We start from the raw sequence: 17,055 nt of genomic DNA, 5'->3' as shown, positions 1-17,055 counted from the left end.
CACCTGCCTCTCAGAGTGTATGCTGGGGGGGAGAGGCACTCCCAGCCTGCCTTTGGGGAATAGTCCTCTTCCCATGTGCTGAGGGGCAGGCACTGCTTTGTCCTCGACCTGCTTTGTCCTCGACATGTGACTGCTTTGTCACAGCCACATGTCACAAAGTGGGAGGGGTGCTTTGCATGTGTGAGGCCTCAGCCTGCCCCTCTCTCTCCCTCTGTGTGTGTGTGTGTGTGTGTGTGTGTGTAAGAGACCGTGCAAGGCCAGGGGAGATGCCTGGTCCCTGCCTGAGGACCTCCCAGAGTGGAGGAATCTGCAGATGGCAAGGGCACGTGCAGGCAAGGAGGGCTGGGCCACTGAGGAAGGCTGACTCCGAAGATCCACGAGGACCTGGCCACACAGAGCTGGTGTGGGCAGCTGGGCATGGCCCTCGTCATGGTCACGTGAGGCGTGGGGCGCCCAGGGGCCCTGGCGCTTCCACGCCAAGATGCCCACCCAAGAGGACTGGATCCATGTCCACCAGCCACAGAGGACTGGTCACAGCAATGAGACTGGTGACAACCACGATGAGAAAGCAAGCAAACGAGCAGCAGCGACTGTGCCCAGTCCCCAGGGCTGTGCCCATGTGAAGTGAGGGGCTTCTGTCCAGGTTGGACTCAGGGCACTGGGGCATTTCCATGTAGCTGAGGACACATCCAGAGCCACAGCCCACACGGCAGGTGCCCTGGCTGGGCTGGGTCATGGAAAGTGATGGTCCAGGGAGCACAAGGCTGACGGGCGTGCTCTCACACCATCGAGGTGACAGCTCCATGATTGTCTGAGCGTTGTGCGCCTCAAAAGCAAATCTCTGCGTATGTCACCTGGAGGAATAGACAGGCGGCAGATGCACGGATGAGAGATGGCAGGGACAGAGTCAATGAGAGATAATAGACGGGGGGGGGGGTGTCACCCACTTCAAATACCCAGGCAAGAAATCCAGGAGATGAGTATGACTACACACAGAAGTCAATAGGGGGCCAGGCACTGACTCACAGTTGAGCACAAATGTTACCATGCACAAGGACCCAAGTTCGAGCCCCCTTCCCCACCTACAGGGAGGAGCTTCACAACCTATGAAGCGGGTCTGTAGGTGTCTTTTCCTCTCTCCCTCCTCTCCCCCTCTCAATGTTTCTCAGTCCTATCAAGTAAGATAGAAAAGAAAGGAAAAAAGAAAAAAAAAAAAGATGGCCACCAAGAGTGGTGATTCGTACTGCTGCCACCAAACCCCAGTGATAACCCTGGCAGCAATTAAAAAAGAAATTATAAGGCTTTGGGGGTACTGGGCGTGGGAAGAGGCAAGGTGACCCTGCATTGGGCTTGGTGGTTCGATGGCACCCCTTGAGGAGAGAGGCCTGAAGGAGGGACAGGTCGGGGGTGTTCAAGGACAGCTGGGAGGGGATGCCAGATCTCTCTCCTCTGGGGATGGCGGGTAAGTGCAGCCGCCCCTGCATTTGAAGCTGAGATTTTTTCCCCGCTCCTGGAACAGGGGGCACTTTCAGGGACTGGGTCATTTCTCCCTCCATTAACTCTCAAGACTGTGTGAGTCAGCTCTGCCCAAGAGTTGGTTCTCTGTTTGCAAGCCTGCACACCTAGAATGGCTGTTTGGTCAGCCAGCAAACCCTGAGGCCGACGGGGGAGGGCTGAGGGCAAACGCATCAGGCAAAGAGGGGCTCAGCGCTGAAGACTGTAGAAGAGCCTTGCACGCCCAAGAAAGGAGTCTCTCGTGTGGGCAAGATACAGGGCCTCAAAGGGAGGGTGGCACAGAAAGACACGGAGGCAGGACGTGCCTGAATCTGCGACTTCACCATGACAAGCCCTTCCCCCGCCACTGGGCAGGGGGCTCCGGCACACAGAACCAGCGAGAGGCCAGAAAGCCTGAGGCAGCTGGCTTGGGGGAGGCGCCTAGCTCCAGGCAGGCCTGACAGCTCAGCATTTGGTGTGGCACACATCGTGCCCTCGAAACCCATGGATCATGCGTCAGGTAGACAATGAGACTACAGTGCAGGGCGGGGGAGATGGCAGTGGTTCTGCAGAGACTCTCCTGCCTGGGGCTCTGAGGTCCCAGGTTCAATGCCAGCACAACCATCAGTCACAGTTCATCAGGACTCTGGGAAAAGGGGGGTGGGAAGACACTACACTGCAGTCCTCCAGGGTGTTTGGCAATTCAGGGTTTAAGAGACAAATCCTAGGCCATCAGAAACTCGCTGGGTGGGTCACTGCTTTGCCATGCACACAGCCCAGGTTCAAGTCCCAGCATCACGTGGGAAGTACTATGCACTGGGGGAAGCTCTGATGCCACAGTGTGATCCTTCTGCATATAAGTGAAGAAAAAGGAAAAGGAGAAAGAGAAAGGGGGGGAGAAGCCTGGAAGCTATGAAACTGCATATCCAGGCATCAGTGCCATCAACTGGGTGCACACACAGAGATGCACATCAAATCCAAAAACTCCACTGACCCAGTGGGTGAGGAAGCCGATGTGAAACCAGTCTGCACTGCTCCACAGAGCCAGCAGGACAGAGTGTCTCCATGTCGCTGAAGAGAGCATCGGAGGACAGGGAGACGAGCATGGACTTGGGAAGTAAACAAAGCAAATGCCAGGAGAGAGAAGGTGAGGAGGCCAGCAGAGAGAAGGCAGCAGAAGCAGCAAGGTGGGCACAGCAAGGACACGCCTCTGGGGACAGTGGCAGGCTGGCCCGGCAAGGGCAGCACTGGCGAGCCACATTGGGAGGGGTGCCACCTCCAGAGCTGCCTTTGCTTCTAGACATGAAGGAGTGGCAGTCAAGGGTGGCACGAAAAATAAGGTCTGGTATCACCAGGGAGGGTGGCAAGGGCCCACAGGAACATTTGGGAAGCTGGGCAGTGGGGCTTCTGACTGATCTAGGAGATCACAGTGACCCTTCCAAACAGGGGGTGCAGTTCTCTGGCTGTCCTTTCAGAAGGAAAAAGGCATATGTGGGGGGGGGTGCAGCACATCAGGAGGGCAGGCACACAAGTCCAGGGAGACAGCATAGTGATTCTGCAAAAGACTCTCCTGCCTGAAGCTCTGGGGTCCCAGGTTCAATCTCCAGCACCAACAGAAGCCAGAACTGAGCAGGGCTCTGGGGTGGGGAAAAAAACATAAGTGAGCTTGCAAAATGGCTCAATAGGAAGGGCATCAGACTTTTCATGCTTTCATGCCTGAGGTTCCTGGTTCAATTCCTATCACTGCATGTACAAGAGCGGTGCTCTCCTTGTCTCTCTCCTTTCCGTTTCACGTGAAGCTCTTTCTCACATGTAAGAAATACAATAAATCTTTAATAAATTGATGAATACAACGTGGGGGTACATAGCTTAATAATGATGCAAAGAGGGAGCCGGGCGGTAGCGCAGCAGGTTGAGCGCACGTGGCATGAAACACCGGTGTAAGGATCCCGGTTCGAGCCCCCGGCTCCCCACCTGCAGGGGAGTGGCTTCACAGGTGGTGAAGCAGGTCTGCAGCTGTCTGTCTTTCTCTCCCCCTCTCTGTCTTCCCCTCCTCTCTCCATTTCTCTCTGTCCTGTCCAACAACGACAACAGCAATAACAACAACAAGGGCAACAAAAAGGGAAAATAAATAAATAAATTTTTAAAATAAGGATGCAAAGAGACTCTCCTGTCTGCAGCTCCTGGGCCTCAGGTTCAATCCTACACACTACAATCAACCAGAGCTCAACAGGGCACTGATTAAAAAAAATGAATTAAGGGGGCCAGATGGTGGCGCACTGGGGTAAGTGCACATAGTACGAGGCACAAGGACTGGTGTAAGGATCCCAGTTCTAGCCCCCGGATCCCCACCTGCAGGGGGGTCGCTTCACAAGTGGTGAAGCAAGTCTGCAGGTGTCTGTGTTTCTCTTCCCCTCTGTATCTTCCCTTCCTCTCTCAAATTCTCTCTGTCCTAACCACCAACAACAACAAATGGAAAAAAACATGGCTGTCAGGAGCAGTGGATTCATAGTGCAGGCACTGAGCCCCAGCAAGAATCCTGGAGGCAAAAAAGAAGAAAAAAAGAGCTGATACATAAGTAAAATAATCAGCAAAGTGCTCTTTTGCAGCCCTGGGGGTGGTGCACTGGCTAGAGTTTTGGACTCCCAGCAGGAGGTCCCGAGTTTGGACCCCCAAGATCACATGTGCCAGGGGATGCTCTGCTTCTCTTTCTCATTGGTTGACAAATAAATGGATCTTTAAAATCTTTTATTTATTATTTTGATGAAACAGAGGTACAGAGAGAAATATGCAGAAGGAGAGGGACAAGAGCACTGCTCAGCTCGGGATGATGGTGGTGCTGGGGATGGAACCTAAGACCTCAGAGCCTCAAGCATGAAAGTCTATTGCAAAATCATTGTCTCCCCAGACAGTAATAAGTCAACCTTTTTTTTTTTCTCCAGACAATTATAAATCAACCTTTTTTTTTTCTTTCCAGGATTATCACTGGGGTTCAGTGCTGGCGCTACGAATCGACTGCACCTAACAGCCATTTTTTCCATTTTGTTTGATAGGACAGAGAGAAAATAATTTGTAAGTCTTTTTAAAAGTGAGGTGAGTGGTCCGGGAGGTGGCACAGTGGATAAAGCACTGGACTCTCAAACATGAGGTCCTGAGTTCAATCCCCGGCAGCACATATGCCAGAGTGATGTCTGGTTCTTCCTCTATCTTTCTCAAAATAAAATTTTAAAAATCTTAAAAAAAAAAAAAGCAAGATGGACAGCCAGAAAGTTCAAACAGAAATCAAACAGGGAAGTCTGGCAACGTGCACATGTGCGATCACACACACATGCCACACTCAACAGCAGCACCGCTGGCGAAGACGAATGCCTGAAGCCTCCTGTGTCACGGTGGCCAGGACCCGCCCGCCCGCAATGTAGATCGACCAGCAAACGACATGGGCATGGGGCTGGCTGTGACGACAGTGACTTTGGTGAAAGCAACAAGTGACAGGAGAGACACCAGTATGATGCCACTCCGAATTTTAAAAAGGGAAACTATGGGGGCCAGGCAGCGTCACATCCAGTTAAGTGCACACATCACATTGCAGAAGGACTTGGGTTCCAAGCCTCTGGTCCCCACCTGCAGGGGGAAGACTTCACGAGTGGTGAAGCAGGGCTTCAAGTGTCTCTCTGTCTCTCTCCCTCTCCTCTCTCAGATTCTCTGTTTCTATCCAATAATAAATAAATAACTTTTTTAAAATGAAAGGGAGACCTAGACTGTGTAGCACTGTGGCCTATTTGGCACTCCATGCTGGGGGAGAGATGAGGGTATTCCTCCTCCTCTCCCCCTCCTCCTCTCCCCCTCCTCCTCTCCCCCTCCTCCTCTCAGCCATGCTTGTGCTCTGACATGTCCTACTGAACAAGCCACAAGCATCATTTTGCAGGTCAAAAGTGAGGGGATTTTAAACAATGCTATCAGATTATGACCTCTCCAATTTCATTATAAGCTGAAGCCAAAATAATCTATTTGAATAGGACATCAGGCAGTAGCACAGCTGGTTAAGCTCACATGGCACAAAGCACAAGGACCGGTGGAAGGATCACGGTTCGAGCCCCCAGCTCCCCACTTGCAGGGGAGTCGCTTCACAGACGGTGAAGCAGGTCTGCAGGTGTCTATCTTTCTCTCCCCATCTCTATCTTCACCTCCTCTCTCCATTTCTCTCTGTCCTATCCAACAACAACGACAACAATAATAACTACAACGATAAAACAACAAGGGCAACAAAAAGGGAATACATAAATAAATATTAAAAAACTATTTGAATAGATTTGATACCTAAATAAAATGTGAATTTTCCTAGGAGAAGATGGTTAACCAAACACTGACTCAGGCTGGGGAGACAACATAGTGGTTATGCCTGTAGCGTTCATGTCAGAAGCTCTGAGGCTCCAGGTGCAGTCAGTCCCTGGTACCACCACAGGCAGAGCTGATCAGGAGCCCAGTTTTTTTTAAAAAATGATGATAATAGGGGGTCCGGTGGTATCACAGTGGGTTAAGCTCACGTGGCGAAAAGAGTGAGGACCAGTGTAAGAATCCCGGTTCAAGCCCACAGCTCCCCACATGCAGGGGGATCAATTCACAAGTTGGGAAGCAGGTCTGTAGGTGTCTGTCTTTCTCTCCCACTCTTTGTCTTCCACTCCTCTCTTCATTTCTCTCTGTCCTATCCAACAACAACAACATTAGTGGCAACAATAAGAACAACAACAAGGGCAACAAAATGGGAAAAAATGGCCTTCAGGAGTAGTGGATTCATAGTGCAGGCACCAAACCCCAGCAATATCCCTGGAGGCAAAAAAAATGATGATAATAATAACAAAATGAAATATTTAACAAAAATAAACTCAAAATAAAAAAAAAGCATCCTAAAATTTACCTGGCATATCAAAGTCCCCCCAGAAAGGTAACACCTTCAATTCTGGAGAATCCAGAGGCCCTGATTTTCAAACACATTCCCAAACTACAGGAGTTACAACGGTGTTGTACCGCCATAGTGACACTTGATCTCTGGAACAATGAAGACTGCAGAAACAAATCCTCACCGCTGCTGTGATCCAGCGACCTTGGACAAGGTGCCAGGCCCCGTCTATGATGCCCAGAGGTGCTGGGGAATTATGCAGATGCAGTCACATCTGCCAAGCTGGCCCCTCAGGCTAGTGCCAGTTCCCGCAAGAGTTGGGACGTTCTCAGAGTACCTTTCCCAACCAATCCTATCCTGACACATCACTCCTGGTTGTTGCCTTATAAAGCCCTTCTTCTGCTCCTCACCTCTCTTGCCCGTTTTTTCACTTGGGTGACTAGACGCAAGGGAGGGGGTCTGGGAAGAGGCCATTTTTGCTACCTCCACGTGGCCTGAACCACTGCGCTCTCATCCAACTCTGAGGTGCCCGTGCCAATAAAGATTTGTGTTCCCTCTCTGCTCTGGATCTCCTGTCTCTCTTCTCCACAGCACAGCCTGACACCCGGCGCCCAGCATGGGGCTCGACTCGCCCAGACGCAGGTAAGTATACAGCCGCTTCACTCTCTGTGGCCCCATGTTCCTCTCTGCCATGGGATTCATTCCATTTCATGAAGTGGCTTCCCAAACCCTCTACTCTTTTCTCAGGGGACAGGCTTTCTATCTCGGAGATGTTTTACTTGGGGCCGCACCGTGGATCCTCTTGGCTATGTTTGCAGCTTTCGGGATATATATAAGGCACCCTGCCAAAAAGTTAACAGACCTTGAGGCTGAGATACAAGAGTTAAGGGATATTGTCTTGGCGCTTACCCGCCCTAAGCCCTCTGCATTTTGCCCCAAGAGTTCCGTTTTGGCAGACATGTGTTCGGTTTCTCTGGCTGCCGCTGTTCCTGCTGCTCCTCCGGTGGCTTCCACTTCTGTGACTCCTTCCCTCGCTGCTACCTCGTTATCAAAGCAAGTCCACACCTTCCCGATAAATGTGGCCCCCAATAGACAAAACCCTCAGGTGTGGGATCCATACTCCTCCAGAGAACTTAGGGAGTTCAGACAGGCAGTTAAAGATGACGGATTTCATGCCCCATGGACAGTAACACCCATTCAAATCTATCAGCAGGGCTGGTGTTATTAGTAGAAGGAACAGAGAAGGCAAAACGCTTACAATCTTGTGGATACAAGGGAATAGAGAAAAAACTATCTTGTATATCAATAGCTATGATTGGAATTCCCATGGGAATTGCAGAAGCAAGAGGCAAACTCCCTTTGGGGGGAGCCCCAGACCTGCATGGTTTTATTAACTGCATGGAGATCTTGGAGGAGGCATCATTTTCCCCAGCACTTTTTAGTCACAAAGACAGGAGTATTCCATGGGTTTCAGGAATGACAAATGTGTCCCAAGGACAACTGCTCTTGGACGATCTCTTTTAAAATTTCTTTTTTTTAAAAATTATTTATTTATTTATTCCCTTTTGTTGCCCTTGTTGTTTTATTGTTGTAGTTATTATTGTTGTCATCGTTGTTGGATAGGACAGAGAGAAATGGAGAGAGGAGGGGAAGACAGAGAGAGAGGGGGAGAGAAAGACAGACACCTGCAGACCTGCTTCACCGCCTGTGAAGGGACCTGCCTGCAGGGGGGGAGCCGGGGGCTCGAACCGGGATCCTGACGCCGGTCCTTGAGCTTAGCGCCACCTGCGCTTAACCCGCTGCGCTACAGCCCGACTCCCTCTTTTAAAATTTCTAGCTTCTCCCTAGGCAAAGGTCACTGTTCCACCCAGACAGGCTCATTAGAAAGCCAATGTAAGCAGGGAGTCTGGTTACGAACAGTGGCAGTTAGTATTGGGGGTACTGGTTAGATCTAGAAGTCTCGCAGGAGCAGGTGTTGTGCTCTGCAGAGGCATCTGTGGATACTATAACATCAAGAGATTCCAGAAGATTTCTTCCCAGTAGGTTGGTGCTAATATCAGCTACCAAAGGGTGGAAGTGTACAGTAGTCCCTTCCGGTTCTTCCCACATAAGTGAATCATGTGTGAGAAAGACTTGGGTAAACCCTCCAACTCCATGTAAACAGGGCCCTGGGAGGAGCTCCCAACTCTGGGGATCCTCTGCTTGCCTTAAAATAGTCTTTTCTGCCCCCGTGTCAATCAAACATTTAAAAGGAATATTGCCAATCCTTACTGTCATAGTAGGGTGACCTCGTTCTAAAACAGGAGTGGTCCACAAAATCTCAGGCTCTGAATTTGCACCATTCAGGGGCATGCCATTTTTATGAAACTTGGACCAACAATCTCTCCTCCAATGAAAACCTTTCTGGCATCTAGGACAAGGTGTTTGTGGCCTCTGGCTCCCTGACTGGAGGCGGGGTTGCCCTGACTGGAGGAGTGGTTGTCCTGACTGGAGGCGGGGTCGTGGCTTATCTGGACATTGGTTACGCCAATGCCCTCGGCAACCACACTGAAAGCAGGCCCCGTTTTGCTTATGTGGGGTAGCTGAATAAGCCTGTGTCATAATGGGTGCCCCATAAGAGCCTGGTCTAAGTTCCTGTGTTGCTAAAATCCAATTATCTGGGTGTTGGTGTTTAAGACTGAGGCATGCCTGACGGAGTTCTGGTAGCATTCCATCCCAGACAATAGAACGCAGGAGGAGAAAACAGGCTTCAGGATTATAAATCTTTCTCTCTAAACTTGACCGCACCCTGGCAGTGAAGTTAGCTAGGGATTCATCAGTTTCTTGGCAAAGGGAGAGAATGGGGACTGAGGCTGCTCCTGTGGGTGGGGTTAATCTCTCCCATGCTTGTGACGCGTAGATGCGTACCTGTTCAAAATAACCAACTGGAAACTTGGCTTCTGCCTGCTGAATTCCAGTTTCAAACACTCCCTCTCCAAACAGTGCATCAAAATTCCACTCCAGCTGATTCTGACTATTTCTCTGGGATTGCTTTGAGCATTCATCAGGAAAACATGCCTCCCATTGCAGGTAGAGGGGGTCTGGGAGTGCAGCACGAGCTATATCCCTCCAATCTTGGGGGGTATTAAGATGCTGGAGAAAGCCTCTTATTGGCCAATAGTCCTACAATTTGTCAAGAGGCTGTTAAATATGCCCCTTTTCCATATTTTCATAAGGGCCTTAAGGTTTTTCACTACATGGATGACGTCTTAATATGAGGAGAATTAGATACAGATCTCTGTGCCCTACATGATTTTCTTATTCCTGCCTTAAAGAAAAGCGGCCTTAATGTAGCTCCTGAGAAGGTACAGCTAACTTCTCCAATAAATTTATGTGGGCGACAGCTCAGACGGGAAAAAGCTCGAAAAAGCTTATAAGCCATATGCTCTCCTGTTTTGCTGTAATGGGCTTACCTCTTCAACTGAAAACTGACAATGGACCTGCGTTTACCAGCAAACAATTTAAAGATTTTTGTTCCCTCTGGAACATTACTCATACCACAGACATTCCCTATAATCCACAGGGACAAGGCATTGTCGAGAGGGCCCATCAAACCCTTAAGGCTCAATTAAATAAAGATAAAGGAGGAATGTACCCGCCCAATATCTGGCTAGCAAAAGTCTTAACTACATTAAATCTCTTTAATATTTACAAAAACTATGGACCTACCTCCTATTATTCTTCATTGGCAAACACCATCCACCCTCCCAGCTATTAAGGCCAAATGGAAAGACCCACTCGATAAAATTTGGAAAGGGCCTGACCCCCTATTGACCATGGGGAGGGGTTTCGCATGCGTTTTTCCACAGAATTACTCTAAACCTGTCTGGGTTCCTGCCCGCCATGTCCAACAATACCCGCATGATGGCGCTGCTATCCCTGAAGAACAAGAAATACTGCAAGAGGATTAGATGCAGGATGCACCCCAGGACCCATAATACGACATGGAAAAATCTGGCTCACAGAGCCCTCTCTCCTACCCCTTCTCTGAATATCTTATGCTATGACTGGCCAGTTGTGTTTTGTGAGTGAGTGTGTTGAATGACCAAACATTTTTGTATGACCCATTTGCTCAGAGTACTCTAAAAAACTTTATTGAGTTTATATAAGAATGCTGGACGCAGCCAAGGTTTCTGGAGACATCCAGAAACATTCCAAAAAAATTTTTTTTCTCTCTCTTTTGATTTTTTTATATATAAGTCTTGGTATATATGTAAAGTGCTTAGTCTTAAACTGTGTGAATAAAGACAGATCTAAATTTGTTTTTAAAATTATATGTTTTCATAACAAAAGTTTTTCTCCTCCTGTGTGTTATAACTAAATATTTATGGGTATGTTTCAAGTTTGGTAAACACTAACTTAATGGTTAAAAGTGTAACCTTGAAGCTACATTATTACCAGGCAAGGTAAAATTAATTTGCTAAAAGTAACTAACTATTTAAGGTAACAGTCTAAATGTCTAACGTGACAATACATTCCCAAAACTAAAATACAAATTCTCTATACAGGATGCTTTTGGAGGGCCCCGTAAGCTATCTTGTGGAAATTAATCCACAACAGATCTGGCATCAATCTGACACTGTAAATGTTAAAACCATTGTCACTAACATGTGTTAACTCTCTAAGTTAAGTCAATATATATTTTAACTAAAATTGGTCTGAAGATCCTGCTGTAGAGACTGCTACAAGAGGTCACATTAGATGACCTTTAAACAAAATTATAAAGATATTTAAACAATTATAATCATCGAGTTATCAATTATAGTAAACTTCTAACTTGTTACAAGTTTTATTTTTTTTCACAAGTAAGTGATTACAGCTGTTAAGCCTTCACATGAAAAATCATCTGCTCATATGGTAATGTATTAAACTGTAAAAAGTTCCTCCATACATAACCTATGTAAATTAACAACATTCACATATTCTTCTACACTTAACTGGTGTATCTCGTCTTGCCACTATAAGCCTGCCTTTGTCAGCCAACAATTTAAAGATGGTTCCCTTTATAACATCACCCATGCCATAGACATCCCTTACTACCCCCAAAGACAAGTGGTTGTTGACAAGGCCCGCAAAACACCTAGGCCCCATTAACTAAAACAAAATAAAGAAAGAAAGATATGTCCCCCAATATTCAGTTGGCTAAGGCACCAAACCTCCTTTTCTATTAAAAATTCAAATCAGATGCCTTGCTAACCACGGGAAGCAGATTGTGTTTCTTCCACAGGAATCCCGGGAAAAACCATCTTGACCCCTGCACACTCTTACATCACCCACTAGATGGCACGACTACAGTGGCACACCCCCCCCGAAACCCAAGATGTCACCTGACGTGATCTGAAGAACCTGATTCACAGACTCCAAGGACAGAACTTTCTTACTGCCTGTCTGCCCTTCCTGCTTCTGCTTTGCCTGTCACGTTTTGGCGGTTCCCGTACACTCTCTACAGTAAAGCAAAATTCCAGTAGCTGACCTTCCCCATGGAGATAGACATGCAGCGTTTCATCCCCTGGCATATCTCCTGGTCATCTACTTTGGACTGAGACTTCTATCGGACTTTTTGGTATACCCTTTGGACACTTTACACAATTTTACAGCAGCTTCCTTCCCTTCAAAGACTGACCCACAGTAGTTCATGGACTTTGCAGACTGTTGCCTTGAAGACTATACAATGCCAAATAGCCCCTCCGCTTGGCAGGCCACGCCCTCCCGCCTACAGGTCCTGTCCTTTGAGCCAGGAAGCGCCCCCTCATTATGAAGCCTTTTCCCCCCCAGGGGCAGGATATGTCCCCAGAGGCAGAACCAGGGGACACCCCCAGAGACAAGAAACACCCCTTTGCGCACCAAGCATCGCACTGGCTCTTACTGCTCCCCTACTTGTCCCTTCCTGTTTTGTTATAGCATTCAGGTTTATGCCCATAAGGTTTCTGCTCACCCCTACACTACTATTCCTCTGTCTCAGATAGAGTCTTTTACAGATATTGAACCATCTTAATGTGATGACTAGATAGAATGATAGGGAAAGATGTATAAATATTGTGAAGATATGGTGGAGTTTAACCTATGAGATGAGTCCCTCCAGGTAAGTCTCTCTCTCTAAAGAGGGGTTGAGCACAGGGGGGACAAATGAATCTCACAAGGTTGGCGGCCATGTAAGTCTTCCCTCCCCCACAAAAACTTACCTACATCTTCCCACCTGAGCACGGCATTCCTTAAAAACATTTTAGCCTGCTCCACTCCATATTTCCTATACTGTGTCCATTAGATATAAAGTAAAAGGGGGAGATGCTGGGGAATTATGCATATGCAGTCACATCTGCCAAGCTGGCCCCTCAGGCTAGTGCCAGTTCCCGTGTGAGTTGAGACGTTCTCGGAGTGCCTCTCCCAACCAATCCTGTCCCAACACGTCACTCCTGGTTGTTGCCCTATAAAGCCTTTCTTCCACCCCTCTCCCTCTTGCCCGTTTTTTTCACTTGGGTGACTAGATTCAAGGGAGGGGGTCCAGGAGGCGGCCATTTTTGCTACCTCCATGTACCCAAACCACTGCACTCTCATCCAACTCTGAGGTACCCATGCAAATAAAGATCTGTGTTCCCTCTCTACTTCAGATTTCCTATCTCTCTTCTCCGTGGTGCAACCTGACATGGAGGAGTGCACAGTCACCTGCAGAGGGATGAACTTGGGTCCCTGGGTCAGAGCGAGCAGGTGAGCAGCTCAGTGTGGAGACCTGAATATAAAAGCCCAACACTGTAAATACTCTAGAAGAAAATAAAGAGGCGAGTCTCCATGACATCAGACTTCACAGTGATTCTTAGTAGTGATGCCGAGAGTAGATGCATCAGGACTGAGAACAGGCAAGGGTGCCGCCACCAAGCAGAGCCGCTTCTGAGCTTGGAGGAAGGAGCCCACACAGGCAAAGGCCGCTGCTGGGTGGAAGATCCCACTGGCATTCGCTCTGCTGATGCCTCGCCATTCAGAAGGCATGAAGATCTCCTGTACAGTGACGGAATAACAGCAAACAATGCAATGACAAAACAGACAGAGGGTGTGTGCCGCCCAGCTTCAAGCCCGCACCACCCCCACCACCACCATCACTACACTGAAGAAAAGAGCTGTGTTGTGGTCTGTCTGTCTGTCTCTCTCTCTCGCTCGCTCTCTTTCTCTTTACTGCCCCATCTCCATGTGAAATCGTCAGCTCAAAGCAGTGAAACCCCACAGATGGCAAGAGAAATAAACTAAGGAAGCAACAAAAGTGACAGAGGCTTCACACACACACATTTCTCCTGAAAGGCACAACGGCTCAGCAAGAGCAGGAGAAGCTGCTCGGTGTCACTAGTCACCCGCCCGCCCTGTGGTGTGACTCTGAAGCACAGCGAGTGCCGTCTCAAACTCAGGATGTCAGCAATGTTGCTGGGTCTTGAGTGTTGGGGGTGTGAGGAGATGGGAAGCCGTGCGCCGCTGTGGAGGGGAGACGTGAGCGGGCCGAGTGCCCTGGAGAAGTGTGTGAAGGTCCTCATGGCTGAGGAGCACAGATGCAGCCAGGCCGCTCAGCTCGCCAGACCCACCGGAGATGGTCCCCGAGAGTTGGAGGCAGAGAACCCTGTGCCCCCAGGCCATGCCCAGGGCACTGAGTGCATGCTGAAGACAGGTGAATACAGCACAGTCTGTCCCCAGTGTGAGATACCATGCACACTGGCAGAGGACACTCGATGCCACCTATAGCCTTGCGGGCTTGGGGTGTTCTGCTGAGTGAAACCAGCCTGGTGCCAACATGGCGGCCAGCACCTCTGAGGCATGTGGGGAGGCAAGTTCACAGACACTGAAAGTTAAAAAGTAAAAATAAAACAATAAAATAAAAATAAAGAAGGAGATGGTGAGGGTTGGGCTAACGGTGGTGGGGAGGGGCGTTCTTCATGAGGACAGCTACCTTCAGGGAGATGAAGAGGGCTCTGCAGCTGTTGTGTGATAGTGTGGGAGTCCTTGACTGCTGCCCTGAGGACTGGCACATGGCTCCCTGGGCTGGTGGGAGAGCCTGCTGGAAGCCCTGTTTCATCTCAGCCACCGTTGTGCCAGAGCTAAGTTCTCTGCTTCTTCCTATCTCCCTCTCTCTCTCTCTCTCTCTTAAAAATAAAAAACTAAATGCAATGAGCAAGTGGGCCAAGAGATGGTGCACCTGGTTGAACATACATGTTACCATGTGCAAGGACTTGGGTTCGAGCCCCTACTCCCCACATGCATGCAGGAAGTTTCACAAGTAGTGAAGAAGGGCTGCAGGTCTCCCTCTCTCTCTCTCCACCACCCATATCTCCACCCCCTCTCTTAATTTATCTCTGCCCTATCTAATAAAAAAGAAATGAGGAGGAAGGGTTTTTCCCTCAGGAAAAATCCAGGAGCATTGGATTCATCATGCAGCCACTGAGCCCCAGCAATAACCCTGGTGGAAAGAAGGAAAGAAAAAGGAAGAAAGGAAAGAAGGAAGAAAGAAAGAAAGGAAGGAAGAAAGGAAGGAAGGAAGGAAGAAAGAAAGAAAGAAAGAAAGAAAGAAAGAAAGAAAGAAAGAGAGGAAGAGGGAGTCGGGTGGTAGTGCAGCAGGTTAAGCGCAGATAGTGTAATTGTTATGTAAAAATGTTTCATGCCTGAGGCACCGAAGGTCCCAGGTTCAGTTCCCAGCACCAGCATAAACCAGAGTTGAGAGATGCTCTGGGGAAAAAATAAATAAATAAGTGTTATGAACAAAATATCCAAAATATGTACATATATATAATATATATTAATGAGAAAGGTCAGAGTGCTGCTTATCTCTGGTTTGTTTGTTTGCTTTTTAACAAGAAACAAGTTAATGGAAGTTACACTGAGTTATAATTTGCAGCAGAGATCCATGGTTTTGTTTGCCTGTGCTTCATACATAAATACAGCTGCATACATTTCTCTTTTCTTACTTACTGATCATTAGCTCCAATATGATTTTTCTGGTTCCATTGTTCCTTTTTTTTTTTTTTTGTCTCCAGGGTTATCACTGGGGCTCGGTGCCTGCACTATGAATCCACTGCTTCTGGAGGCTATTTTTTCCCTTTTTGTTGCCCTTGTTGCTTATTTTTGTTGATGTTTTATTATTGTTGTTGTTATTGCTGTCATTGTTTCTGGATAGAACAGAGTGAAATGGAGAGAAGAGGGGAAGACAGAGAAGGAGAGATAAAGACACCTGCAGACTTGCTTCACCACTTGTGAAGCGACCCCCCTACAGGTGGGGAGCCGGGGGCTCGAATGGGAGCCTTACGCCATTCTGCGAGCTTTGCGCCATGTGCGTTTACCCTGCTGCGCTACCTCCCACCCCCCTATTGTTCCTTTTTTCTTTTCCCTCCAGGGTTATCGCTGGGGTTCAGTGCCAGCACAATGAATCCACTGCTCCTGGAGGCCATTATTTCCCTTCGGTTTCCCTTATTGCTTATCACTGTTGTTGTTATTATTGTTGTTGTTGTTATAGTTATCGTTGTTGTTGGATAGGATAGGACAGAAAGAAATGGTGAGAGGAGGGGAAGACAGAGAGGAGGTGAGAAAGATAGTCACCTGCAGACCTGCTTCACCACTTGTGAAGTGACCCCCCTGCAGGCGGGGAGCCGGGGGCTCGAACCAGGATTCTTAAGTCACTGTGCTACCACCTGGCCTCCTCCATTGTTCCTTTTTTATTTGCTATATCTGTTACCTTATACAAACTTAATAGAATTATTTTATCTTTATTTTTGAAAAGAGTGCCTTCATTACAGCCCAAATACTTCAAGTAGTGACTCACCTCTTTGGCTGAAATGTGTACTATTGAAAGCCAAATAAGCATATCTGCACAGCTACCAAAGCTTACTGATGGGAAATTGCCGGGCTAGCTTTGCGGGCTGGAGACAGAGAAGACCAGAGACTCTCAGTTCAGTCTTTATTCATGCGGAACCCAACGCAATCTAAGCTAAGCTATCTCTAATCACAATCCTGTCCTTATATATACTCGCCAAGTAGGGTGGAAACAGGATGTGATGTAGAGAGGGTGGAGCAAAAAGAGACTGGTGGAAATCAGGGTGTGTCAAGGAGAGGGGGCGGAGCAAAAAGACATCGTGAACCAGTGAGGATTAAACCAATGCCCTGCAGGCAGGGCGGTGCTTCGTTAACAGTGGTTATGTAAATAGAATACAGTGTTAAGCAGGGGGGATGAAACCAATGAAACAGAAGGGGTCTTAGAAGCAGAATTAGAAGCAGACCAACAGGAAATGCATTCTTCCTATGACTTTGTCTTAGCGGCATATCAGAAATAAATGACGCTCTACACATCATTTGGATCAGACTACACTCCTACCCTTGACTACTCTTTTGTGGAGTTCCACATTCAGGAATCTCATACATAGAGAGGCCAGCTCTACACATATGAAAGAAGCAGCACAGTGTCTGGTGAGGTGCAGAGCCACTGTCATTTCCTGCTGGTTGCTGTCAAAATGAACATGTGACAAAATAGTAAGTGATTTCCAAAAGTCGCATTTTCCAAAATGTCAAGAAAATTTTTCACTTTAATTATTGGGGGGGGGGGCAGACGGTGGTGCACCTGGTTAAGCACACAATCACAGTATGCAAGAATCTGGGTTCAA

Source organism: Erinaceus europaeus, chromosome X, assembly GCF_950295315.1.
Source record: "Erinaceus europaeus chromosome X, mEriEur2.1, whole genome shotgun sequence".
Lineage (NCBI taxonomy): Eukaryota > Metazoa > Chordata > Mammalia > Eulipotyphla > Erinaceidae > Erinaceus > Erinaceus europaeus.
Note: the sequence above shows the minus strand (reverse complement) of the source record.